Below are 27,376 nucleotides of genomic sequence, written 5' to 3'. Positions count from 1 at the left end.
TAATTGCATACACATAACAAATTTTGTGGCATAATAATAGTGCTCTGCTCTAAAAATATTACACAAAACTAGCCAGTGACAGCCAGGAAGCCAAGAGACAGAAAACAAATAAGACTGAACTTATAATGAAAACTGTAAAACCAAAATATACAATGACAAAAATATAACTGCAAACAAAAATGTATGGTCCCATTCCAAGACATGAAATCTTATATTAAACAATGCATTTTTTTTGTTGTATTCTAATTTTAGTTTTTGAAGCCACAGTCCAAAACAAAATCTTTGGGCCTCTGGGATGTAAATTTTATCTTTAGAATATACAGTAACTACTCATAGCACACAAGCAAAAACTGGATCCTGTCACATCAATACTTAATGTCAGGGCAAATCTGCACCTGTAGAACAAAGAAATATACATAGTGTATATACAGTCCTGTATACGTAAGAAATCACACACCGTAGAAGTAATTGGCTTTTTTTTTAATTGATCAAATAAAATTTGAGCCTTATTCAAACAGTTTCTATAGATAAAGATAAAATACGTGAACAAAAATCCAATGCAAATTTGCCATTTTAATCATTAGTTCAACAAAAATATCAATAGTAACGGTGTAGAGTGGAAAAAGTAAGTATACCCTTGGCCTCAGGCACTGGTATTTTAGACTTAGCAGAAAAGGCACTCAGGCAGAAGGTCTCACATTTTTATCAGGCACAATTTGATATGATATAGAATTCATAGTTGATTTGATGACTGCAAGATGCCAAGACCCTGTAGCTGCAAAACAACTCCAAACCATGACATTTCCACAGCAATGCTTCACAGTTGGTATAAGGTTCTTCTCATGAAATGCTGTCTTTAGTTTGTGCCATACATGTCCCCTCCTATTGTGGCCAAACAACTCTATGTTTAATTCATTAGTCCACATTACATTGTTTCATAAGGCCTGACCTTGCCTATATGTTCAATGGCAAACAGCAGTCGTACTCTTATGTTATTTTTGGACAGTGAAGGCTTTTTCCTCACACCTCATTTTCAGGTTATATTTGAGTTATATCTTTCTGATTTAGATGCATGTTGTTGAAGGGGTTACATGCAGTGTACCGTAATGACACAGTATTTTTATTTCACCAAGAAAAGGAGTGCCATCTAGCAGATGATTAGACTTTCTGAAGGGAAGAGTGCCAGATGGAAGAAAAGTGGATACTTTGTTTTTAACTGTGGTAGTCAATACATTTTTTTAGCAGAATAGCAGTGGTCCACTATAATTTTTGTATTATTATTTTTTCTTAAATTTCATGGATCACACACATTATGGGCCCAATGAATAACACTTCTCAAAGTGTATATTTTCCTTTCAGTAGAGAGATCTCCAACATATAATCAATAAGTACATGTGCATCTTCACTGAGGTGACCTTTCTTGTTTTGAAGACCCTTTCATCGCAAAAACAAGGCAACATCTAGTGAATATCAGACTGTCCAAATGTCAGCAATTAGGTTTTTCAGAAAGACTGACCCATCTGCTCAAAGTATCTATACAGCAATCTGACATATCATAACACCATCATTGACAGGGTTGCAACAGCCAAAGAGAGTTATTGCAATTTTCAGTGACAGCACAATGACTGATACATGTTCTACTTATAATTTTACTTTTAGAATGGAAGACCTCACTACTTATAGCTATAAAACATTTTTTTAAAAAATTAAAAATAAAAATTAAAATACTGGTACCTGTTTTCTTTATTTCTTTTTAATTATTTCTTTATTTACAAAAAACAATTAATTATTTGCTGTATGACGATTACAAATAATGTTTAGTCATTGAAGTAGCACCAGAGATCAGCCCCTGGGGCCCTACCATGACCCTTCTTGCTGCATTTTCTGAATTTCCACGACAGGGATCACAATCTTAGCTGAGGCCTGGATACTACCTGACCTGGCTTCCGAAAATACCAATATTATGTTGTTCCCTGATTTCTCTGTGGAAACACAAAGTTGCTACTTTACAAGCAGTTGTGGACCAAGGGTCTGCCCCAACAGGCTCCGAATTCAACATCAAGGTAATGTAAAATCCTTTGATTCTCCCCTGGAAGCCAAAAAATGGCCTAATGCTATTTAAAGATGCTTTCTTCTTGCTAGACCCAAGTGTGGATTCCATTTCGCCAGTTGTCCCCTGTTGGGCACCATAATCATATGTTGTTTTTCTTCCTACAGACTCCTATTTGACCATGGATGTTTTTTGTACTTTCAGTTTCTTGCTAAGCTCTCTACTCTGGCTCCACTAGGTAAAGTGCGGCAAAAATTATTGATGGAGAACTATGCTACTGTCTTGACGTCTATCCTGCACCATCCTTGGAGCTCCTAGGATTACAAGCAATTTAGGAGTGTGCCCTTTGTAGTTTTTACTTTTTTCTCTCTTATTAATTTTTTTTGTGGACTAGTTACATCCTAAGACATTGTGAATGGGGATGGCGAAGGCAATGTCAATCCTTGACACTGTTTTATGGGTAGCAGATAAACAGGAGATGCTTAAGGGCTGGTAACGGGTTTGGGCTGAATACCCAGCTATTGTTCAGTTAGATGTTACAGCAGGGCATGTTTAGTTCTCAGAATTCCAGGCATTCCCTCATGGGAGTATACTACATGTCTTTTTTTATTTGGGTCTGCATGTTACCATTTATTTCCCAGATGATGGCAGCACAGCTGTTTAGTTGTTCATGGCATCCGGTTCTGCTGAATTGGTTAATATATTTGCAACATGGCTATGTCATTTAAACTGTTGTCATTGAATGTCAGGGGTCTTAATGTCAAGATTAGGTGGGCTACTATGTTTCAGTACTTGGAGGTTGTTCGACCTCAGGTAGTATTTCTACAGGAGACCTACCTGGATGGTAGTAAGGTACTGTCTATGTAAAGGCCATGGATACAACAGGTGATCCATGCCTCCTATTCCTCTTATGCAAGAGGTGTATCCATCCTCATTAGTAAGTCTGTCCCTTGTTCTATCCATCAAGTGATCTCTGATCCAGAAGGGAGTTATTTGGTATTGGTCTTAGATATATTTCAACCTAAATTGGTTATTGCCTGTGTTTATGTACCCCCTCTGTTTCACTCACAATTATTATATGATCTGTTAGTGATTTTAGCACCCTTCATGCATCTCCCTTTAATTATGGCTGGAGATTATAATGCTATTTTAGATGAGCAGATGGATACCTCAAACCCACTTAGGTGTTCCTAAGATTTAAGTTCATGGACCTTCACAACTGAAATATGGTGAAATATGGCAATAGAAAAATCCCACTTTGAAAAGCATCTCCTGTTTATCTGCTATCCATAAAACAGTGTCAAGGATGGACCTTGCCTTTGCCACCCCACCCCCCCCAATTCCTAAATTTAGTTTAAGCTGCCTCCTATCTAGCTGGTGGTCTATGTGATCATGATCCACTGCTCCTATCACTTTCCTTGGTCACTTGGATTGGGGGAGATTCTTGGAGGTTGTCTTCTGGGTGGCTGCAGACAGATCAGGTGATTCAGCAAACTGAGGCCCCTGTTTACCTTTTGGTCAACTATCCCCTCCTCGGCTGATGAACCAGTGGTTTGGGATGCGTTTAAAGCAGTTATGTGGGGGGGCATACATCTGTGCCATTTAATCAACCAGAAAGTAGTATAATTCAAAATATGAGGAACTAAAGGATGATGAAAGAAAGTGTGAGGAGGTCTATGCGACTGTCTAATGATATGACTTATACAGCCCTGCTGGAGGCTAGAAGTTAACTTTTCTGTACCTGGCTCACACAACCCTTCTACATAATGCTGAGTCTTAATTTGAAAAAGGAGATAAAAATGGCAAATTACTAGCAATGTTGGTTGTTGAACAAAGAACTCAGGTTAACATTCCATGTCTCCACATGGGGAACTGATTACAGACGCCACTGACATTTTGGCCATTTTTGTGGACTACTATTCTTCTCTATGTGCCCCTATTCCTTCCTATGATATTACTGAGTTGGATGCTCTTCTATTTGGTCTTCCATTGCTCTCCCTGAATGCTGAGGAGAGGGTGTGGTTAGAAGGGGACATCACTGAAAAAACTGAAATGGCAATTAACTCCTTCCCCCCAAATAAGTCACCTGGACCTGATAGGTTTCCTATAGAATGGTACAAATTATATTCTAATACTTTTGTCCATAGACTCTTTATATGCTTACTCTTCTGAAAATGACACCTTACCATCATATACTGTATGCTTGAGGCACACGTGGTCCTTCTCCCTTAACTGTGAAAAGACCCCACTCAATGCTCCTCCTATCGGCCTTTTGCTTTCCTTAATGCAGATCTTAAAATCTTAATTACAATTTTGGCCACTAGACTATCCACGGTAATCTCTGCCCTTGTTAACCGGAAAGGCTTTATGCTGAGGAAGTCCACTGATACTAACCTTGGTAGACTTTTCACACATTTATAGGTTTCCCATGCCCAGATTAGCACCAGGGCAGTGGTGTCCCTAGACATTGCCAAAGTGATTCAGTAGATTGGTGATACATGAAGTTGGAGTTGAATAGGGTGGGATTTAGACCCAGTATTGCAAATGGATCTCCCTACTTTACAGTTGCCCTACGATAGCCCTCAAAATTGGTACCTCCATTTCCTTCTCTTTTTCCATTGGTAGGGGAACTAGGCAGGGATGCCCCATTTCTCCCATCCTGTTCTATTTAATGATAGCACCATTGTCCATGGCTTTGAATTCCTTCTCTGAGATGTGCGGTTTGAAAGAGGGCCCTAAAGAATGCGTGGCGCCATATGCGGATGACTTCCTGTTTTTTTTTTAAAGCTCTTGGACCCTCTCTTTAAGCAGTGTTCCATATATTAGATGATTTTGCAACCTTTTCTGGCCTTAAGGTGAATTGGAGCAAATTGATAATTTTTCCCTTAGACCCCAGGACTAGAGCTGCGGTGAACAGTACCCTACCACTCCAGTGGGCTACCAAGTTCACCTATCTGGGTGTCCGTGTCTCGGCCAGGGTAGCTGACTATTTTTCTCTAAATTTACAGCCACTCTTAGAATTTTTAAAAAAGAAAGTCAAGGCATGGAAGAACCTTCCTTTTTCATTTTTAGGGTGTATTATTCTCCTTAAAATGAAGATTCTTCTAGTTTTCTTATATTTGTTGTGCGACTCACCCACATGGGTTCCCCATGTCTTTTTTGTCGTTTTCATAGCCTATTTAGTTCTTTTATTTGAGGCTCCTCCCCTCCAAGAATTGGACTTCAGGAACCATGGGGACAATGGATTTCTAGTCCTCCCATATCTGTTTAAATACTACTTGCCAGGCCAGGGGCTTTTTGCATGCCGGTGGCTTTGGGGATAGTGGGGACTCAGCCACAGTGCTAGAGGCAGCAAAATTGGTCTCTTACGAGAGTCTGAGACTCTTACTGTATTCAAATTATATTAACACCTGACTCTTCCTTGGTTTCCCAAGTCTTGCCGCTTTAGTGGAATCCCAAACTTCCCCAGTTTGTATCCATACCAGGGGCTCACTGACCATTTGGAAACCCGGGCACTGCCCGAGGGCCCGGGTCAGTAGGGGGCCCCATGAGATGCCCCTGGTACCTTTTTCATAAGCTTTTTTGAGTTTGGGCAAGGGCACAGGGGTCCCATGATCCCCTATTGCCCGGGGGCCCTATGAGTTGTCAGTCCACCCCTTATCCATATTATATCTCATTGGGCCACAAAGGGTGTAAAGACATTAGGAGATATTGCCCATGGAGGCAAGCTGATGATTTGAAACCTAAATTTGATCTCCCTAACCCTTATATTTTTTAGACACCTGCAACTTAGGAACACCTTTATTGCCCAATTTGGCTCAGCACAAGTGGAGACTCTGCCTTCCACACTTAAGAATATACTATTAGATGACTCATTTAAAAAAAAAATTGTCAGAATTGTATAAAGAGCTGTTCCTGAGTGCACTGTCCTTGGTAAACCGCTGCAGGGCACAATGGGCAGAGGATGTACTGGATCTAAATGGTTGGGATTGGGATGATATGTGGATTTTCCCCCTTGGTATCAGCAAGGGATTGACTGATTTATATTAAGTTCTTACATAGAATTTACTTTATGCCAACAAAACTGATTAGTATATATCCGAAGGTATCTGTGGAGTGCTGGTGTTGCTCCTACTCCCCAGCTACCTTTGGACATGTGCTCTGGTATTTCCCAGAGGTACAGGGTTTCTGGACCAAAATATTGCAGTTCAGTACAAGAATCTCAGCTACCATTGACTGTCTTAGTCTGTCTTCTAGGCCTGATGGAAGGCCTGGCACATACTAGAGGCCAACATACCCTGATCAGCCTTTTATTATTTTATGCCTGAAAATCTCTTATATTATTTTGGAAAAAATCTATTGTACCATTTTTAACCTTTTGGAGGGGGTTAGTGAATGAGATGATGCCTTTTTAAAAAGCTACTTATGTCATCAGGGAATGCTTGAAAAAATTCCTCAAGGTTTGGCAACCCTAGCTTTATTGCCCCTCTACTAGTTCCCAAGGGGCTGAACCTTCCCAGTTATCCCCTGTGACATATTCATCTGTGTTATTTCTATTATATCTCCCCTCATAATTAATTATGTATTGATGACATTCCTAACTTTGACCACAGACTGGTCTAGCTATTTTGCTGAAGATACAGCTTTAGCCTTCAGTTTTCTGAGAATTATGAATATGTTATATTTCCTGGAGGCCCAAGGGAGTGTATTTCATGAGGATGATTGCCTGGATTGAGTGTGGGGAGGGGGGGGGGTGTAGAGCCTCCGGATTCTTGTACCTTACTGTTTTAGTGGCAAGGAGGCCATACATGTGTTTTTGTTCCTTACCTATGTATAACCTGGGCCCTGCAGGGCCAAAGTAGGTTTGTTATAAGTATCTTGCTCAGTTGTAAAAACAATAAAAAGAAATTTCTAAAAAAAAAAAAAAACAGCATTGAAGTAGCAAAACTATTATGTGTTTGCTGAAAAGTATAAATATTATTTTGAGGTTGATTGGGAGGGGGGATTATCTTGTTACAATGTTAAAGCACAGCTAACCAAATAATTTATGTTAAAGTGGATGTTTGAGGTATTAAACCTTTTTGTTCATTGTGATCTCTTCCGGGCACCTCAAATGTCCTTAACATAAATAATTGAGATTTGGTATAACTATGGGATGTGGTGCCCCCAATATAAATACACTTGATTTCCCCAGGACTGTTTGAATTCTTGCCAGCTTTAGCATTTATTGCAGGCCAAACCCTGCCCTGTACCCTGTCATTAAACAATCACCTCTACCAATTTTTAAAAAATAAAAATAAAATTCTACATACCATTTTCCCTGCAGTCTGGTGGCCTATATTTCTGGACCAAGAAGCAATCATGTACTGTAAGTGTGGTTTCAGACCAGAGGTACTGCAAACCAAAAGTGATTGTTGCCCATGACAGCTTGGTTTCACAAAAAGTTTGTAGGGTAAAGCTTGGTGCTATTAAACCAAGAAAATTACTGCTTCTGGATCACAGAGTCTTCTGATGACTCATATGATAAGAGATGAATATTTCAGAAAAAGCTGTTTTTTTTGTTTTTTACTGTTGCTGGGCAAGTGAATATTTTCATAATATCTGGTGATACTGACATGAAAGTCCGTGATTGAGCACTTCATTTAATAAGATGACAACATTCAGTTCCTGCTACCTTTTAATGCAAGTTTGGAAAGATGCAACAAAGAAAAAAAAGGTGAAAACAAATATTTTATTTAAAAAAAATGAGAGTACTTTATCAAACTCAGTGGGAGATTTACCAAAACTGGTGCATACAGAATCTGGTGAAGCTGTGCATAGTAACCAATCAGAATTTTTTTTATTTTCAAAGCTTAATTGAACAAGCTGAAGTTAGAAGCTGATTGGTTACTACACACAGCTGCATCAGATTCTGTGTGCACCAAATTTAGTAAATCTCCCCCTAAATGTCATTCAGTTAGGGTTTGAAAGAGAGAGTGTCATTTATGGTGGGAATACTAAGGCTGAGCAGTGTTTGCATTGCATTTCCATTTTTCCTTTTTGCACTGAATTTGACTTTTTTTTGCATCACTTTAGATTAACTGTTCTCTAATTATGCATGCATGTTTAGTACTCGTATTAAACAGCCCTGAATAGCATAGAAAATCTTTAGGTGCATTTATCACCAATTAAACATAGTCATGCGTACTGGCTTGTACTCATAAAAGAGATTAATTATCTTTAAAGTGATCCATGGCAAGTGTGCATGAATTAAACACCTAAATCACCACACATATAATCCAGTCCCCAGTGCACATGCAACTACATCACTTACTCACCAACTACATCACTTACTCATTTTCAATAGCAACTTGCCTTAAAACCTCAATTTTTTTTATAACAACTGAACAAATACTACTCTTATTTTAGAAAATAGGTTGATTTAATTTATAAAAATACAAGTGGAAATACGTGTTTCAGATGCTCCATAGCAACTAAAAAGAAACTACAATTAATTTATGAGTACAGTCTGCATGTGTCAGGAAAGGCTTGTCCATAGTGCAATGTGAGGGTTTGTGCCGCATAAGTATACGCATGTGCAGAACAATAACGGGTCAAACAGATGTGCATGAATTTGGGCAAAGGCACGCGCCTCTCACTAATGCTGGCACCAAAACGGCTATTTAAATGGGCTGCAGTCTTGTCTCATTGCGGTTCAGTCTGCAGCTTCTGAGTGTGTTCCTGATTCGTTCTTGATTCTTGTGCCCGACCTCTAATACTAACTGGCTTGTTACTGATCTTTGCTTGTCTGCTACCTGCCCCGACCCCGGATTGTCTTGGTCTACTCTACTGCCTCTTAATCTTATCCAATTGTACCTCCGCTGCTGACTTGGCCTGTGACCTGATTCTCTGGCATCTGCCATCTATGCTTGATCTGCCCGGCTGTTACCGATCCGGCTCATCTGATCTTGCTCCTTCCTTATTGTTGGCGACAGTCCATCAGTTCGGCAAGTCCGCATCTGGATTCTGCTCCCTGCTGTAACCTATAACCTGCCGTCGAGCAAGATCCACGCCTAGCTGTCCACCTTCAACCTGTCCTTCTTCTTTACCTGCCTGTGGACTTCCACTCATGAACATACTACTGGACTGATCACAGGCACTCATACCTTGCTGTGTTCCTGTGGCTACTGTCCCACCACCAGTAGCCCTCAAGCCAGAGCTATACGGAAGGCCTGCCTCTTCCCGTCAGGTTCACTATCTAAAGTACGTGACAGCGTGGATTAAGAAGAAAGTTGCAGATGGCTTATAAAGGGTAGAAGGACTAAGACGGTTTTAAAACTTTTTACATTTATATAACCCTTGCTACTATTTTAATTGAGTTTTAAATATTGTAATGTATACCCAAATGAAGCAGTCTCTAAGAGCTAATATTGACTCCACATCCATATATCAAAGTATTCCTGTACCACTAAACACATGGCTTTTAAGATTTTACATGTAAAATAGTAACATATTTAAAATATCAGTTTATTTAAAGGGCAAGCATCTCCATTAAATTCTGTGTTCTGTTTCCCAGACATCCACCTCTTCAGATGCTGAAACCTTGTCCTCCCCAGTCCATCCTGGCTTTTCAAGTGTTAGGACAAATTCCTGAACTTTAACTAGTTTGGGCCCTTGTTCATCAGGAGCTGAAAACACAATTTTCTACAGTATATAGAAACATAAGTTCTACCCCTTTCTTTATATGACAGCACGTTGCTGTAGTGTATATGTGTGTCAATCTTATTTTAATATTTTCTATCATGTTATAACAATACTTGCTGAGGGCGCTATTGCTTGATTATTGTACATGTGACACCTTAAGCCCTCTGTTGCTTGTTAGTAGAGATGAGCGAATTATTCAAAAATTCGATTCGGCTGATTCGCCGAATTTGCGGGAGAAATTTGATTCGATGCGAATTTATTCGCCGCAAATTTAACTTATTAAAAGGGTTTCTAGGCTTCAGAGAGCCTTTATATTAGTGCAGAACACTGTACCTTTAATTTAAATGCCCTTGGAGTCTGCTGGGGAAGAGAAATAATACTGTCAGTCAGTATGACATGCAGATGAGTGCCGTCGATCTTAGAATCACCGCACACTTCACTCATTTGGGCAGTCACAGGGCACGACGAAGAAGAAGAAGAAGAAGAAGAATGAAAAGAAGAAGAAGAAGAATGAAAAGAAGAATGAAAAGAAGAAGAAGAAGAATGAAAAGAAGAAGAAGAATGAAAAGAAGAAGAAGAAGAATGAAAAGAAGAAGAATGAAAAGAAGAATGAGAAGAAGAATGAAAAGAAGAATGAAAAGAAGAATGAAAAGAAGAAGAAGAATGAAAAGAAGAAGAAGAAGAGGAAGAATGAAAAGAAGAAGAAGAAGAATGAAAAGAAGAATGAAAAGAAGAAGAAGAAGAAGAATGAAAAGAAGAAGAAGAAGAATGAAAATAAGAATGAAAAGAAGAAGAAGAAGAATGAAAAGAAGAAGAAGAAGAATGAAAAGAAGAATGAAAAGAAGAAGAAGAAGAATGAAAAGAAGAAGAAGAAGAATGAAAAGAAGAATGAAAAGAAAAAGAAGAAGAATGAAAAGAAGAATGAAAAGAAGAATGAAAAGAAGAAGAAGAAGAAGAAGAATGAAAAGAAGAAGAATGAAAAGAAGAATGAAAAGAAGAAGAAGAAGAATGAAAAGAAGAAGAAGAAGAAGAATGAAAAGAAGAATGAGAAGAATGAAAAGAAGAATGAAAAGAAGAAGAATGAGAAGAAGAATGAAAAGAAGAATGAAAAGAAGAATGAGAAGAATGAAAAGAATGAAAAGAAGAAGAAGAAGAATGGAAAGAAGAAGAAGAAGATGAAGAAGAATGAAAAGAAGAATGAAAAGAAGAAGAAGAAGAATGAAAAGTAGAAGAATGAAAAGAAGAAGAAGAAGAATGAAAAGAAGAATGAAAAGAAGAAGAAGAAGAATGAAAAAAAGAAGAAGAATGAAAAGAAGAATGAAAAGAAGAAGAAGAAGAATGAAAAGAAGAAGAAGAATGAAAAGAAGAAGAAGAAGAATGAAAAGAAGAAGAAGAATGAAAAGAAGAAGAAGAAGAATGAAAAGAAGAAGAAGAATGAAAAGAAGAATGAGAAGAAGAATGAGAAGAAGAATGAAAAGAAGAATGAAAAGAAGAATGAAAAGAAGAAGAAGAAGAATGAAAAGAAGAATGAAAAGAAGAATGAGAAGAATGAAAAGAAGAAGAATGAAAAGAAGAAGAAGAAGAATGAAAAGAAGAATGAAAAGAAGAAGAAGAATGAAAAGAAGAAGAAGAAGAATGAAAAGAAGAAGAAGAAGAATGAAAAGAAGAAGAATGAGAAGAAGAATGAAAAGAAGAATGAAAAGAAGAATGAAAAGAAGAAGAAGAATGAAAAGAAGAAGAAGAAGAATGAAAAGAAGAATGAAAAGAAGAAGAAGAATGAAAAGAAGAAGAAGAAGAAGAATGAAAATAAGAATGAAAAGAAGAAGAAGAAGAATGAAAAGAAGAAGAAGAAGAATGAAAAGAAGAAGAAGAAGAATGAAAAGAAGAATGAAAAGAAGAAGAAGAAGAATGAAAAGAAGAAGAAGAAGAATGAAAAGAAGAATGAAAAGAAGAAGAAGAAGAATGAAAAGAAGAAGAAGAATGAAAAGAAGAATGAAAAGAAGAAAAAGAAGAAGAAGAATGAAAAGAAGAAGAATGAAAAGAAGAATGAAAAGAAGAAGAAGAAGAATGAAAAGAAGAAGAAGAAGAAGAATGAAAAGAAGAAGAAGAATGAAAAGAAGAATGAAAAGAAGAAGAAGAAGAATGAAAAGAAGAAGAAGAAGAAGAATGAAAAGAAGAATGAAAAGAAGAAGAATGAAAAGAAGAAGAAGAATGAAAAGAAGAATGAAAAGAAGAAGAATGAAAAGAAGAAGAAGAAGAATGAAAAGAAGAAGAAGAAGAAGAATGAAAAGAAGAATGAAAAGAAGAAGAAGAAGAATGAAAAGAAGAAGAGGAATGAAAAGAAGAAGTATTCCAGTACAGCAAAAAGTGTATCTGCAGAGAGCTCCGCTATTTCTGACAGTTCTCTGACAGTTCCTTCACATTTACAGCGGTTGAAACATTGTATCTATTTATTTCCGAATAAAAACATCTGTATCCTAAATGGAAACAAATAGATACAATGTTTCAACCGCTGTAAATGAACTGTCAGAACTGTCAGAAATAGCGGAGCTCTCTGCAGTGACACTTTTGCCGGCTGATTGGGAAAAATTCGATTCGTGCACCCGAAGTTTGCTAAAATTCGGATTCAATGCGAATCGAATTTTTCCTGATATTCGAAACGAATTCCACTTCGCCAGGTTCGATTAGCTCATCTCTACTTGTTAGTACAAGAATACTTTGTTATAATGATGTGGTGTTGATATTAGTCCTTAGGGACTGAAAGCCAGACTGTAAGAGGTTGGAAAAATTGTTACTAGTGAGGTAGTGTTTCAGATGGTTGTAGACTAGGCATTCTAGACATTTGCAGATAAATGACAGCAGGGAAATGGTACCTATGTTCTTCAGACTTGTTGGGTCCAGTGAGGCCTTTTTAGATATAGGGGTGACCAGTGCACAAATTAGCAAGGAGGCAAAGTTGGCAGTAGATATAAAGGGATTAAAGATGTTGGTCATATATTATAGCAAGTGGATCATTGGAGTAGGTTTGAGGACAGAGGACAGGTGTAGTATAATTACTGGGGTAGTGAAATTGTGGTACACTACCACATCCTAAAAAAATACTCTTATTTTGTTTGTTTTTTAAGTAGTATATTGAATTGTGTCATTTCATGGCAGCACTTTCTTTTGGGGATTATGTTCAGTGATCAATCTCTAATGAATATTCAGTTTGTAATTTATTTTAATACTGGGGACCTCTACCCCCTTGGGATTTTTAATGTGTTTTGAAAATAAAGCTTTTTGTTTCTTTGTAGGATCTTCTTGTAGAGACCACCCACATTTAACCTCCCTGGTGGTATTCCCGAGTGTAGCTCGGGGTAAAGTTTCAGTACCAAAAGCGGTATCCCCGAGCTACACTCGGGAATACACTGCGGCGCTGCTCCGCAATCCCTGGATCACTTACCTTGTCCTGCGCTCCCACGATGTCCCTCCTGCAGTGTCCCCGGCAATGTAATGCAGCGGATGCCGGCATCTGTCATCTGGGTTCCATCCCCTGCGAGCGCCCGGACATACGGGGGACGGAACGGCGAGAAATTTAAAAATGACAAAAAGTGACATTCACTAAAATCACTAAAATCACATAGTAAAACATTACTGTATCAAACCATTTCACATACATTTTGTCCCGAGTGCTTTGTCCTGTGCCCTGTCTGCATTTTTACTGTTCTGTCTGCCTGGAAACTGAGAAACGTCCATGGCGTCCAAAAAGCGTCCCTTTAGGTCAAAAGTGGTTTTAAACCAGCTAGAGAACAGTGATAGTAAATCAGAACCACTTGCAGAATTGAGTGATAATGATTTGTGGGGAAATTCATCATCAGACACTGAAAACGATTTTGCGACTTTGCTCAGTGATGTGCAAACTTGGCACTTTATTTCAAATTTCATTGTTTTTGGTTTTATTATATTATTGAATTAAATTTATTATTATTATATTATTATTTTTTATGATTATTTATTCAATTCTAATTTATGATTTTGTACTAAAAGTTTTATCATACCCGGGGTGTTTACTAGTCTCTTGTTCGGACAGATTTCAGTGAGTTATTCCTAAAAATTACAGGCCTACAATAAAAAAATACATATTTCCATGCAAAAAAATTTACCGCTTTGAGCACAGAAATATGGACATAATCAGACCGCTAGGGAGGTTAAAGTGTTTTGATGTTTCCAATTTTGCCTGGAAATAAGTATACAGGGGAAAGATCGCTAGGTGGAGGTTTATGCATCCTTCCATGGATATTCCTCCCCAGACCATCACTGACCCACCACCAAAACGGTCATGCTGAATGATGTTACAGGCAGCATAACATTCTCCATAGTTTCTCCAGACCCTTTCACATCTGTCACATGTGCTTAGGATGAACCTGCTCTCATCTGTGAAAAGCGCTGGGCGCCAGTGGTGGACCTGCCAATTCTGGTGTTCAATGGCAAATTCCAATCGAGTTCTATGATGCTGGGCAGTGAGAACAGGGCCCACTAGAGGATGTTGGGCTCCCAGGCCACTCTCATGAAGTCTGTTTCTGATTGTTTGGTCAGAGATATTTACACCAGTGGCCTGCTGGAGGTAATTTCGCAGGGCTCTGGCAGTGCTCATCATGTTCTTCCTTGCACAAAGGAGCAGATACCAGTCCTGCTGATGGGTTAATGACCTTCTACAGCCCTGTCCAGCTCACCTAGAGTAACTTCCTGTCTCCTGTAATATCCTCCATACTCTTGAGACTGTGCTGGGAGACACAGAAAACCAATATATCTCTAGCAAAATCAACTAGTATTTCCTGTGCTTGCTAAAATGTTTTTAGCCTAAATAAATAAAAATAATGCAGACATTACATTTAAAGTCCAATAAACTGTAATATACTACATTTAAATGTTTCAGTTTAATTATCCTTTAAGGCTTTTGAACAGTCTAGCTATTGTCATTGCCATTGTAAACAATAAAAGTCTCTTACTTTTTACTGTTTGGTCTGTTACAATGGTTCTAAAGCCTAAACATTTTTTACCCTAATGCATTCCTTGCATTAAGGTAAAAAATATTTAGGTTATTAATACTTACCTGAGCCTGGACTTAATCCAGCACTGCAGTGCCCATCTGTAACTGCTCTCTCCTCCCCATTCTCACTGGCTTTGCTGAGCTCAGAGGGAGCCATTGGTGCTGTCAGTCAAATTCTGTGATGAGGGAGTGGGGTGGGGTGGGGGGGATGTCTGTGTCAATGGACACAGGCAGCGTGGCTCTGGATTGAGCCATAAATGTTATAGAGTAAGAAGCGGCTTCCTATGGTGGCACACCAAGAAGAGGAGTCTGGAGTGTCGGCAGAGACCTGAGAAGAGGAAATTCAGGGCTGCAATTCCATTTCACAGAGCATGGTAAATATAAACCTGATTGTTATGCAAAAAAAATAAAATGTAAGCCTTTATAATCACTTCAAATGTACTATTGAAAGTATTCTGTCATAACTGTTCTATAAATCCAAAAATACATATTGATCCTGCTATTCTGTGAGCTTTGTAGTCCTAACACACCCTCTGTCCCAGGGTGACCACGATACTACTCTATAGATACAGTACAGTGAGTGAGTGTTTTTACCTTAGAACCAGAAGTGTATTACTGGTATAATCACCTAATGAAAATAAAGGAAAACAAGCTTAGAAAAAAAGGAAATGCAGCCACCACTAGGGATAGGCTTGATGTTCAAGTCAAATGTAAGTTCGACTCGAACATCGGCCGTTCGTGTGTTCGCCGGACACACGACGGGCTGTTTGCCCTAAATAACCCCCAATGCATTGCACTCTCTCAGTGCATTGTAAGAGCCATGATTGGCCAAAACAATGCATCTGACCACAGGTCAGGTGCAATGCTTTGGCCAATCACAGCACAATTGGGAAGAGCTAGCGGCTATGTCTAAATCTGCCCAATTGATTACATTTGACTGGCAAATGTTAGGTTGAGGCGAGTGCTCATTGGGTGCGGACAGGTTGGCAAGCGTGGTTTTTTTTATTTTGGTGACCCAGTGTCATCATGACAATGCTGAATGCCATGATTAATGATGAATTACATCAATGGAACCATTTTTTTTGCTTTTTATTAACCTCCCTGGTGGTATGATTATTTCAGATTTTTGGTGCTGAAAGCGGTACCATTATTTGCATGGAAATATGTAGTTTTTTATTGTAGGCCTGTAATATTTAGGAATAACTCACTGAAATCTGTCTGAACAAGAGTCTATTAAACATTCCGGGTATGATAAAATTTGAAACACAAAATCATAAATTATAATTTAATAAATAATCATAAAAAATAATAATATAATAACACTGTTCAACAAATTTTTATTTTTTGCCAGTTTTGGAAACAAAAGGATCCATTTCTTAATGAATTTCACATTCTGAGTTCAAATATAACAATGAAATTTGTCAATTGGCTCTAGTTTTTCTGTAAACGGAAATTTTTCTACTATAGGCGTAATGACTACATAATGCACAATAATTATATAGATAGATGTCTTTCCACAAATATAAAGCAAGTGATATTGACTACATAACAAAGCCTAAATGGCATAATATATTGCATAGGATTACCAAGAAAAATTATAGCCATAAGCTAAGTTGAATCATTTTAATACTTAGGATTCTCACTAGTTTTGTCTTCAGTTTGTGTCGGTTTTGCTTTTCTTGGCTTTTCTCTTGTATTCGAGGAAAGGGCTATCTCTTACAACTGCACGTGACTACACGCTTCAGGTTCTTCCTCACTTGACTCAACCACGAAGGATTCTGGTGCTTTAGGAATTGGTAGCCCCTCTCCATGAGGAACTGGACGTATTGCCGATGGAATATTTGGATAGTGCACAGATAACTTTTTCTTCTTATTTAGCCCTTTTACAATTGGAGGCACCATACAAAAGTAACAATTACTAACATGATCTGTTGGCTCTCTCCAAATCATTGGCACAGCGAAAGGCATAGATGCCTTTTTTCCATTCAACCATTGCTCCAGTGCCGTCCCACAAGAATTGCAGCATATATGTGGTGCCCAGCTCTTGTCCTGGTCTCCTATCTTGCAGCCAAAATACAAGTTGTAGGCTTTCTTAATCATTCCTGTTATCCTCCTTTTTTGTGAGATAAAAGTTATTTCACCGCAGATATAGCAGAAATTATCTGCTTTATTCACACAAGTTCGAGGCATTACTGAGTAGCCTATATAAGCATAAAACGAAATGTAAAGACGCTGTCGAACTACAATCAGCTACAGATACTGCAGCTTTTATGCAGTGAAGTGATGCAATTAAAGGCTAATATTGCATCATCTCAGTATACATGCAATTTTCTATTGGTCACCAGTATCAATTGCGCAATATGCAGCTGAAGTTGCATCATAATTTTGAATGGCTTACGTCATTAGATGGGTGAATATATCATGGAAACTAGAGCCAATCAACATTTTTTAGGGTCATTTTCGTTTTCAGCACCTCAAAATTATGTAAGATTAGCTAATTTTATGCCCAAAACTTTTTACCTGTTGAACAGTGTAATAATACATTTAATTCAATAATATAATCAAACCAAAAACACTGAAATTTGAAATATAGCGCCAAGTTCGCACATCGCTGATCAAAGTCGCAAAATTGTTTTTCAGTGTCTGATGACGAATTTCTCCAGGAATCATTATCACTCAATTCTGCAAGCGGTTCTGATTTACTATCGCTGTTCTCTAGCCGGTTTAAAACTGCTTTTGACCTAAAGGGACGCTTTTTGGACGCCATGGAAGTTTCCAGGCAGAAAGAACAGTCAAAATGCAGACAGGGCACAGGACAAAGCACTAGGGACAAAATGTATGTGAAATGGTTTGAAACAGCAATGTTTTACTATGTAAAATTTTTTTGAAAAAAATGAAATTTTTTTAAAATTTTCAAATTTCCCACCGCCGCCGCCGCCTGTATGTCCCGACGTCACAGGGACCGGAACACAGAAGCCGGATGCTGGCATCAGTCGGAGGAGATGGCCGGAGACGCTGCAGGGGACACATCGCGGGAGCGAAGGGCAAGGTAAGTGCTGGAGGGACTCCCTATGCAACGCTGCATGGTAAGCCCGAGTGTAGCTCGGGGTTACCGCTTTTGGTACAGAAACTTTACCCCGAGCTACACTCGGGAATACCGCCAGGGAGGTTAATCAGGGCTTTGTTCAATTAAAGGAATTTTTCAAAAGTCTGGCATCTTTCTTTTTTCTAAAGTTAACCCGTTAGTGAATGGGTAGGGGTACAAATACCCCTTACTCATTCACAAGGGGGGGGCAGCGTCAGGATTCCCCCTTATTTAAAGGGGTGCCCTGATGCTAATGATACCCTACCTGCAGATCCCCACAACCACTGGGCCAGGGTTGTGGGAAAGAGGCCCTTGTCCCCATCGGCACATGGCCTGGTAAACCACAGGGAGGGGAGGGGGCTCTAAATAACCCCTCCCCCTTTCTTGCCCTGACAGGCCTGTGCTCGGATCAAGGGTCTGGTTGGAATCTATGGGGGACACAACGCTTTTTTCCTCCATTTTGTGGGGTGGGGTTCCCCTTAAAAACCCTATCATGTGTAAAGGGCTTGGTATAGCTTATAGGGGGAACCCCACGCACTTGTTCCCTCCATTTTTGGGAGATAAGATTCCCCTCAAAAGTCCTACCAGGCCTAAAAGGCCTGGGGGTGCTTTTAGGGGAACCCCACACCCTTTTTTTACATTTTTATTGTGCGGTCCCTCCTAACCTTCTTACCAGACCTAAATAATCTGGTATGGATTGGGGGGGGGGGCCCATGCTGTTTCTTTTTTTAATATATATAAATGTCATTAAACAAAAACAAATGTCAGTCCTACTGCAGCAGGTGCTCTACATTGTACAGATGTGCAACTTTGCAGATAGTTTAAGGTGACCCCCCTGGCATGATATTTAAAGGAATTTTTCATTTTGTTTTTACTTTAAGCAATGAAAAATGACTACCTCTTTAAAATCTGTACTTTTTTGAAAAAACATTTTTTCCCTGATTCATGTCCCTTAGGGCAGTACCCAAGTCCCATACCCTTTTTATAGCCAATACCTTGCACATGAGCTTTCAAAATTGGCACTTTTGAATTTAAATTCGAGACCCACAGACTTGCATTGAGTTTGAAGTTTGCAGTCGAACATTTATTAGGTTCGTATGTTTGACTGTGAACCGAACACGGGGGTGTTCGGTCCATCACTGGACACCACATTTATGGACTAATAGTTTGTAATATAATACATGTTTTTCTTAAGTTTAGATACACTTTAATGTACCTTGGATTTATTTTGAGGCTTGAGCTGGAAAAAAAATTATGTATAATATGGACAGTAGCTATATTGTGGAAAATAAAAAAAGCATGCTACATAATGCTGAGAAACATTAGCATGGAAAAGAAGGAACTAGCTTTCTACATTACAAAGTTTGGATTCCACACAGAATACCAAAACACTCTCATGGGCACAATGTACTCAGAGTAGCAGAGCTTCAAATCAAGCAGCAAAAGTAATATTTGCAATAAAGTTCCATATCAAGTGTCAAACATGTCAGTGGCAATTCATCAGATACCATCACAGCTGATGCACTGCACTAGACTATGAGCTTTGAGAAAATCCCAGGAGAGGCAAATACATAACTATTCCTTGCAATAAGAATCTGAAGCTTGACTGAGAAAAATGTAAGACTTAAACCTTAATTTATCAACATTCATATTTTGTAATGTAAATAAATGTTTTGTAAGCATATCCAAGCTATAAAACTGTGGAATATGAATGTCTAAAAATAGAGATTAGGGCAAGACAGGATTATCCAAAACGGTTGCAAATCAGTTTTCCAAAGAATTTCAATATTTCAAATTTAGAAACAATCTTGCATTCTCACTGTATGTCTCACAGTATTTAATGTTAATGTAATGAAATGTTACTGGGATTTTGAATGTAGAGATCTGGTTATCAGTACTAACACATATTAAAAGCTAATTGGTGACACCCTAACCTGGTAAAATGCCCTGTTAATGTATAGAAAAAAGAGCAGGGTAGCAACAGGATTGGATAGTGCTCACCACGCCAAACCCAATATAGTTTATCATGGCAATCAACCTTGAATACTAGTTATTCTCATTATGTAGATTCCTAGTTACAATAAAGGTGATCTTCAGTCACTAATAAATAAACACAGAGAAAAGGACTCTGAGGAAGGAGTGATGTTCCTTCTGAAATGTATCAAGTTTTAATTATTTTATTGAATTTAGAGTTTTTCATTCATGGAGCCTTTTGGATTGAACTCCTTTGGTTTTCTATCCTGTGGGCTAACTACTAATCAACACTTTAGCTGACCCAACATCAAGACCAAATAAGTCCTTCCTTGTGTGTGTCTCTCCACCATTATTATTATTATTATACAGGATTTATATAGCGCCAACAGTTTGCGCAGCGCTTTACAATATAAGGGAGACAGTACAATTACAATACATTTCAGTACAGAAGGAATAGAAGGGCTCTGCTCATGGAGCTTACAATCTAAAGGAAGGGGGAGGTGATACAAAAGGTGATAGCTGCGGGGGATGATCTGGTGGAGGTGATTCAAGTACAGTTCTTAGGTGGAGGTGAGGTAGGCTTCCCTGAATAAGTGAGTTTTCAAAGATCGCCTAAAGGCAGACAGGATGGGGGCTGACCAGACGTGCTGGGGTAGGGACTTCCAGAGGATGGGAGAGGCTCTGGAGTAGTCCTGGAGGCGAGCGTGGGAGGAGGTGATGAGGGAGCTAGAGAGGAGGATATCATGGGAGGAGCGGAGTGGGCGATTTGGGCGGTATCTGTGGATAAGGTTGGTGATGTAGCTAGGGGCAGTGTTGTGGATGGCTTTGTAAGCTGTGGTTAGCATTTTGAATTTTATACGTTTGGTTAGTGGAAGCCAGTGGAGGGATTGGTAGAGAGGGGCAGCAGTCGCGGATCGGTTGGTAAGGTGTATGAGTCTAGCAGCAGCATTCATAATAGACTGAAGGGGGGATAGCCTGTGTAACGGTAGACCAGTGAGGAGGGAGTTGCAGTAATCAAGGTGGGATATAACCAAGGCGTAGATAAGTTGTTTTGTGGTGTCATTGGTCATGAAGGGGCGGATTTTGGAAATGTTCCGGAGGTTGAGGCAGCAGGATTTAGCCAGTGAGTGAATGCGGGGCCCAAAAGGAGCGGTCAGAGTCTGGGATTACGCCTAGCACCCTGGCATGAGGGGAAGGACAAATGGTAGTGCTGTTGATCTTAATGGTAAAGTCATGAATGGGGGATCAGGGAGGAGGAAATATTACAAGCTCAGTTTTGGAAAGATTGAGTTTAAGGTAGTGATGTGACATCCATGCTGATATGTCGCTTAGTAGATTTGTGATACGTGAGGAGATTGAGGGGGTGAGCTGGGGAATGGAGAGATAGATCTGGGTATCATCAGCATAGAGGTGGTATTGGAAGCCATGGGAGGTCATCAGTTGGCCCAGGGAGGAGGTATAGAGAGAAAAAAGGAGGGGCTCAAGAACAGAACCTTGGGGTACCCCAACAGAAAGAACGGAGGAGGAGGAGTTGTATGTGACACTGAAAGTGTGCTGAGAAAGGTAAGAGGAGAACCAGGAGAGAGCAGAGTCACGGAGGCCGATGGATTGGAGTTTACTGAGGAGGAGCGGGCAGTCGACTGTGTCAAAGGCAGCGGAAAGGTCAAGGAGTATGAGTATGGAGTAATGGCCGTTGGTTTTAGCAGTTAGTAGGTCATTAGTGTGTTTTAGTAGGGCAATTTCTGTGGAATGTTGTGGGCGGAAGCCAGACTGTTGGGGATCAAGAAGGTTGTTGTCAGTGAGGTAGCAGTTCATACGGTTGTGAACAAGGAGCTCGAGAAGCTTGGAGGCAAACGGGAGCAGGGAGATAGGTCTTAAGTTATTCAAACAGGTGGGGTCCAGCGAGGGTTTTTTGAGGATGGGGGTAACCAGTGCATGTTTGAGTGGGGAGGGAAAGGTGCCCATGGAGAGTGAGAGGTTGAAGATGTGGGTTAGAGAGTTTAGGATAGAGCAGGAAGGAGGTTGCAACAGTCGTGAGGGGACAGGATCCAGGGGAGAGGTGGTGAAGTGGGCCTTGGAAAGGAGTTCGGTAACTTCCTTGGTGGTAACAGGGTCGAAGGAGGAGAGTGTAGAGTTTGGTGTTAGGCCTGGTATGTTGGTTAGAGGAGGAAGCTTGACACCAGAGATCTCATCACGAATTGTGTCGATCTTCTTCTTGAAGTGACTGGCAATCTCCTGTGCAGTAAGTAAGTTGGTAAGTGGAGGCAGTGGGGGGTGGAGTAAGGAATTAAGGGTAGAGAAGAGTTGACAAGGATTGGATGAGAGGGTCTTGATGAGAGTGTTATAGTAGGTTTGCTTAGCAGCGTGGAGGCTGGAGTTGTATTTGGGAAGAGTGGATTTGTAGAGGGTAAAGATTATCAGGGATTTATTTTTACACCATGCTCACTTAAAAGTGCGGCTGCGTCTCTTGAGACTTCTGGTGTCATCTGTTTGTCAGGGTTGTGACAGGCAAAGCCTGGTTCTGCATGTAGAAAGAGGAGCAAGAGTGTCCAGGGAGGATGATAGATAGTTGTTGTTGGCAGATGTGGCCAGCTCTAGGCAGGACAGGGGTGCAATTTCATCATAGAGGCGCTCAGAAGCGGAGTGGATAAGGCCAGGGCTGAGGTGGTGGAGGTTTCTACAGGTAACAGTTTGCTGGTTGGAGGCATGGGAGGTAGGAGGCAGGGAGAGTGTTAAGCTGATAAAGTTGTGATCAGAAAGAGGAAAGGGGGTGTTAGAGAGGTTACAGGGAGTGCATAGGTGGGTGAATACAAGGTCAAGGGTGTTGCCATTGGAGTGGGTGGTGGTTTGTGACTAATGTGTTAGGTTAAAAGAGGAAGTGACCATTGGATTTTGTTGCATGTAAATGCCATGTTTTGTTATATATTAGTGACTGAAGATTACCGTTAAAGGAACCAGGAATCCAAATAACAAAAATTAATTCAACAAACAAACAAACAAATATAAATTATTCAAGTCTAATTGCCATGGTACACAATAACATGTTTTTAAGGCCACCTGGAGAGATGAGCACTAAATGTCAGTTTATTCCTGATCCTTGGACTTGTTGGTATTCTTATAAGGGCCGTATTTCTCTTTTGTCCTTTTTAAAAGTATATCCTCCATGGAAGTCATCAGCTTGCTTCTCAAAAAGGGTTCATTACAAAAGAAACTGTCTGTGGTGGATTTTCCTGCTCCCACTATTTGTAGGAGCCTTGGATTTTAGACTGTATATTTTAATGTATAGAGAAATTCAAATTTTTTCTGTGTTGTTGTAAAAACAACACAAAAAAAACCTAGGTTTAAAACATTTGTAATGTACTGTACGTATTGACAACCATCTAGAACTATAGGGGCATATAAAAGGAATTACATCAGTAACCTATTTGTGTTTTTATTTTTATCAGTGGCCTCAAAGCCAAGTACTCCATCCCAAAAATGTATAAAGCTATAAAAGCTACCGTATCTACCCCCTCCCCCCAAAAACTATTTTACTGATTATCCAAGAGGCATACTATATTCAAAAACTATATCCTACACCTTATGTAACCTGTTTTTAAGTATCTTTAGTCTCTTACTAGCCCACCCTCTGAACTACTTATATTAATTTTGGTTGCATTCCCTCTCTGCTCTCTTGAAGCCCTAGCAACTACTCCACATTTTGGAGCATCATGTGACTTCTTCGCAGGAGGCAATATTTGGGCCTAAGTGGCTAAATGCTAGGCCTAACCACTGTCATCTGATGGAATAAAGCCATCATCCCTCTGAAAGAGCAATACCAACAAACATAGATTAGGCACAAATGAATAGATGCATTGCCAGCTGACATAGTTACCCCTTAAGTGAAAATTTATTTTAGGGAGAAAAAACTAAAAAATGAAGCTAGGGTAGAAGACTTAATCATAATAGATTACTGATTCACTGGATAGCAGGCAAAACAGTTCATTAAGTTATGGCATACAGAATTGGTGCTGGTACATGTTTTACACCAAACCAATATGGTCATTTTTAACACATTGATCCTGCCAAGGAAGGAGATGACTCGGGTTCCCAGGATTTTAAAGATTGAGAAATAGCATGGAACAGGGGGAAAAATTAGCTTCATAAAGGAAATGGTAAGAGGAGGTAAGGCTGGTACCTAAATACCTGAATGCACGAGGGCGCCATCTATAGGGATAATTTGATTGAAGAGAAGATAAAATAGTAGGCGGTATGTGGAGTGGTAATTTTCAGTCTTAGACATGTTAACCTTATAACTTGACAGGGCACCAAAAAGCTGTAGAGTATGATGCAAAACAGGTAGAATAGTGTGGGACTCCATCAGCATCAGCAATATATCATCAACGAACAAAGACAGTTTAAAGTCACTAGTATGAGTATGATAACACATTGATCCTGCCAAGGAAGGAGATGACTCGGGTTCCCAGGATTTTAAAGATTGAGAAATAGCATGGAACAGGGGGAAAAATTAGCTTCATAAAGGAAATGGTAAGAGGAGGTAAGGCTGGTACCTAAATACCTGAATGCACGAGGGCGCCATCTATAGGGATAATTTGATTGAAGAGAAGATAAAATAGTAGGCGGTATGTGGAGTGGTAATTTTCAGTCTTAGACATGTTAACCTTATAACTTGACAGGGCACCAAAAAGCTGTAGAGTATGATGCAAAACAGGTAGAATAGTGTGGGACTCCATCAGCATCAGCAATATATCATCAACGAACAAAGACAGTTTAAAGTCACTAGTATGAGTGCGTATCCCATGGATATCTGGGTTGGAACTGATAGCTATAGCCAAGGGTTCCAAACAGAGAATAAACAATAAGGGGGAAGAGGATAAGAATGATGCTAATTTGACCTGGGAAGAGGGGGTGGAGTAAAGAGCTTTCAAAGCAGCTATAAACGGACTACTAAACCCAAATCTCTCTAAGACTAAAAAACATGTATGGCTAACTTAATCAGTTGAATGCTTTTTGGGCATCCAAGCTCAACAAGAGAGCATGATTCGGGGATTTATTGACAAGGTCAATCAGGTAAATGGTCCTCCTGGTGTTATCTGCAGCATGTCTACCCGGGACAAAGCCCACCTGGTCTCTGTGTATAAGCGACAGTTATCTGAGAGGGAATGGTCCCTATCTGGCTTGGGGATCACAGAAATATATGCAAAGTCATTGTGTGGGTGCAACCCCTTCAGGAAATCCCAGAACAAAGTCAGAAGATGGGGGGCTAAAATTCCTATAAAGGACTTGTAATATAAGTGAGGGAGACCGTCTGGTCCTGGGCACTTGTGAGTAGAAAGGTGTTTAACAACATCCAATAATTCTTCAATGGAAATGTCCCCGTTCACAGCTGTAACATTGGAAGGTGAGAAACATGGCAAATGTAAGGAGTAAAAAAAAGCGTCAAAAGCATCTATCTGAAGGGAAGGGTGAATAGGGGAGGTTAGACAATTATAAAGCTTCTCATAGTATTCCCCAAATATTGTAGCCATAACATGTGGGTCATATGTGGGTTTACTATTGGGCTGGAGTAGATGGCCCGGTAATGAGGGGGATGCTTGGGATTTAAGTCTATTCACGAGCATGCAATGTGGTTTATTAGAAAACTCATAAAATTTTTGCCTAGCCCAGGCGAGAGACTGAGCAGTTTAATGCAGGTCAAAGGCCCTGATTTGATCATAGTGACCAAGTGGGTCAACCCGAGAGGAGGAGATCCTCAGGGAGCAGTTTTTCCAGATCAAAATAGCTACTCTGGCTTTACCGGAGGGATCAAAAGGTGAGTAGGATTGTGGAAAGCTCTTGGAGGCAAAGCAAAAAGAGCCATCCTGTTTGAAATGGGTTTCCTGAACGAATATAATATCTGCTCCGAGGATCTGAACTCCTTCAGAGCCATCCACCATTTTTAGACTGAATTAAGTCCTTTGACATTATATGACAACAGCCTTAAAGCCATCATGAGACAGTAAAGGGTGTAGCAGCTGTGCAACCTGAGTATACAGAAAAATTACCATCCATGAGACAAAACAGGAAACAATAGAAGTAGAGAACCAGATGATTAACATGGCAACAGGCCCAGTACAATCAAATGTATCACACAGAACAGAGGCCACAGGGAATACGGCTGGAAACAAAAATATCGTTAGAGATATGTACCAGGGATATTGGGGATATCCCTAGTCATCAGGGCTAAAAGCCTGACGCACAAGGGGGCAACACGGCAGATGGCCCTAAATGGCAGGTTCCTACCTCAGTACATAACAGCTGTATTTAGGACATACTAACTAGGGAAAGATAATGGAAATTTCTAAGGCATACATGGGGCATAGTAACCTTATTAACAGGGTGGAAAACCCAATACTTAGGAGAGTCAGGTGGAGAGGCCAACCAAACCAGGAAGTTGTGGTCGCTGGGGAGTGAATGGAAACCTCTTCCTCCCGGGTTTAGTGGGTGTCTAGGTCTTGTGTGGAGTAGCAGAGGGCCTGGATGGTGTAGAAATTTGCAGACAGGCCTCTTCTGGTAGGGGAGGGAGTCCCAGCTGTTTAAAGAAAGAGTCCGCTTCATGCAGGTCACGGAGTAAGACTTGGGCATTATCTTTGGAGACAACGAGCTTGAAAGGAAATCCCCACCAGTAAGTGATACGGTGCTACTGTAGGCGAGTGGTGACCAGCTTCAAGACACGTCTTTTTGCCAATGTGATGGGGGATAGATCACTAAATGTCTGAAGCCTGTCTCCTTTAAATTCCAGGGAGGACTTGTTGCAGGTAGAAGTGAGCAAGGCTTCTTTGTTGTCAAAGTAATGAAAATGAATGATAACATCTCTGGGCCTGTGCACTCAGGAGGTTTCGGGCTTAATGATCTATGGGCCTAGTCCATGCGCCAATCAACATCTGGGACTTTGGGAGACAGAGTGGTAAACAGAGACAGCAAGTAAAGCAGAAGTTGGGAGTCAGAGAACATTTCAGAGATGCCACGAACCCAAATATTCTGGCGGAGTTCCATGTTTTTTTAGGTTTTCTTGCTAGAGCTGTAACTGAGACACTGAGTGTTTCAGATTCACATTATCTTCTTCCATGACATGCACATATTGCACCAATTCATCAAACTTTAACTCAACGTGGTCTCTGCGGTTTCTTAATTGGATAAGCTCCTGAGCCAGTTTCCCAATTTCAGCAGAGATACTGCGGGTGATATTGTGTAAGAATACTTGCAGTTTGTCCTCCAGGATATCCACCATTAGAGAGGGGACCACCGGGGTGGGAAGCAAGGCAGGCGGCGGCGTCTGTGTCTTCATTTCAGCGGACCCCCCCCCCGGAAACACTCACTTGGACCACCACAACTACTCGAGGCCAGGGATGCAGGCCTAGTAAAGAAGCGATCCAGCATGGAAGGCCCTGGATCCGGAGGGGGCAGCGTGAGTGGCTTCCAACGCCTGATTTTTCCCATGGATGTGCCTGTGGGTGTCCAGACCTGGGGGAGAGCACTAGCGAATCTGTGACTGCTGCAGGAGGGTAGCGGGAGA

General features: G+C 40.2%; 1 protein-coding gene across 1 annotated transcript in view; it reads right to left on the bottom strand.

Moving 5' to 3' along the window:
• The window catches only part of CSMD3 (CUB and Sushi multiple domains 3), a 1,455,553-nt gene that overhangs the window by 798,290 nt on the left and 629,887 nt on the right, over positions 1–27,376 (bottom strand). The window lies entirely within an intron of this gene.

The sequence above is a fragment of the Staurois parvus genome, unplaced genomic scaffold (assembly GCF_062004578.1).
Source record: "Staurois parvus isolate SC_StPar_1 unplaced genomic scaffold, SC_StPar_1.0 ptg000047l, whole genome shotgun sequence".
NCBI classification, from domain to species: Eukaryota; Metazoa; Chordata; class Amphibia; order Anura; family Ranidae; genus Staurois; species Staurois parvus.
The sequence above is the reverse complement of the archived record's forward strand: the minus strand, read 5'-3'. Positions and strand labels throughout refer to the sequence as shown.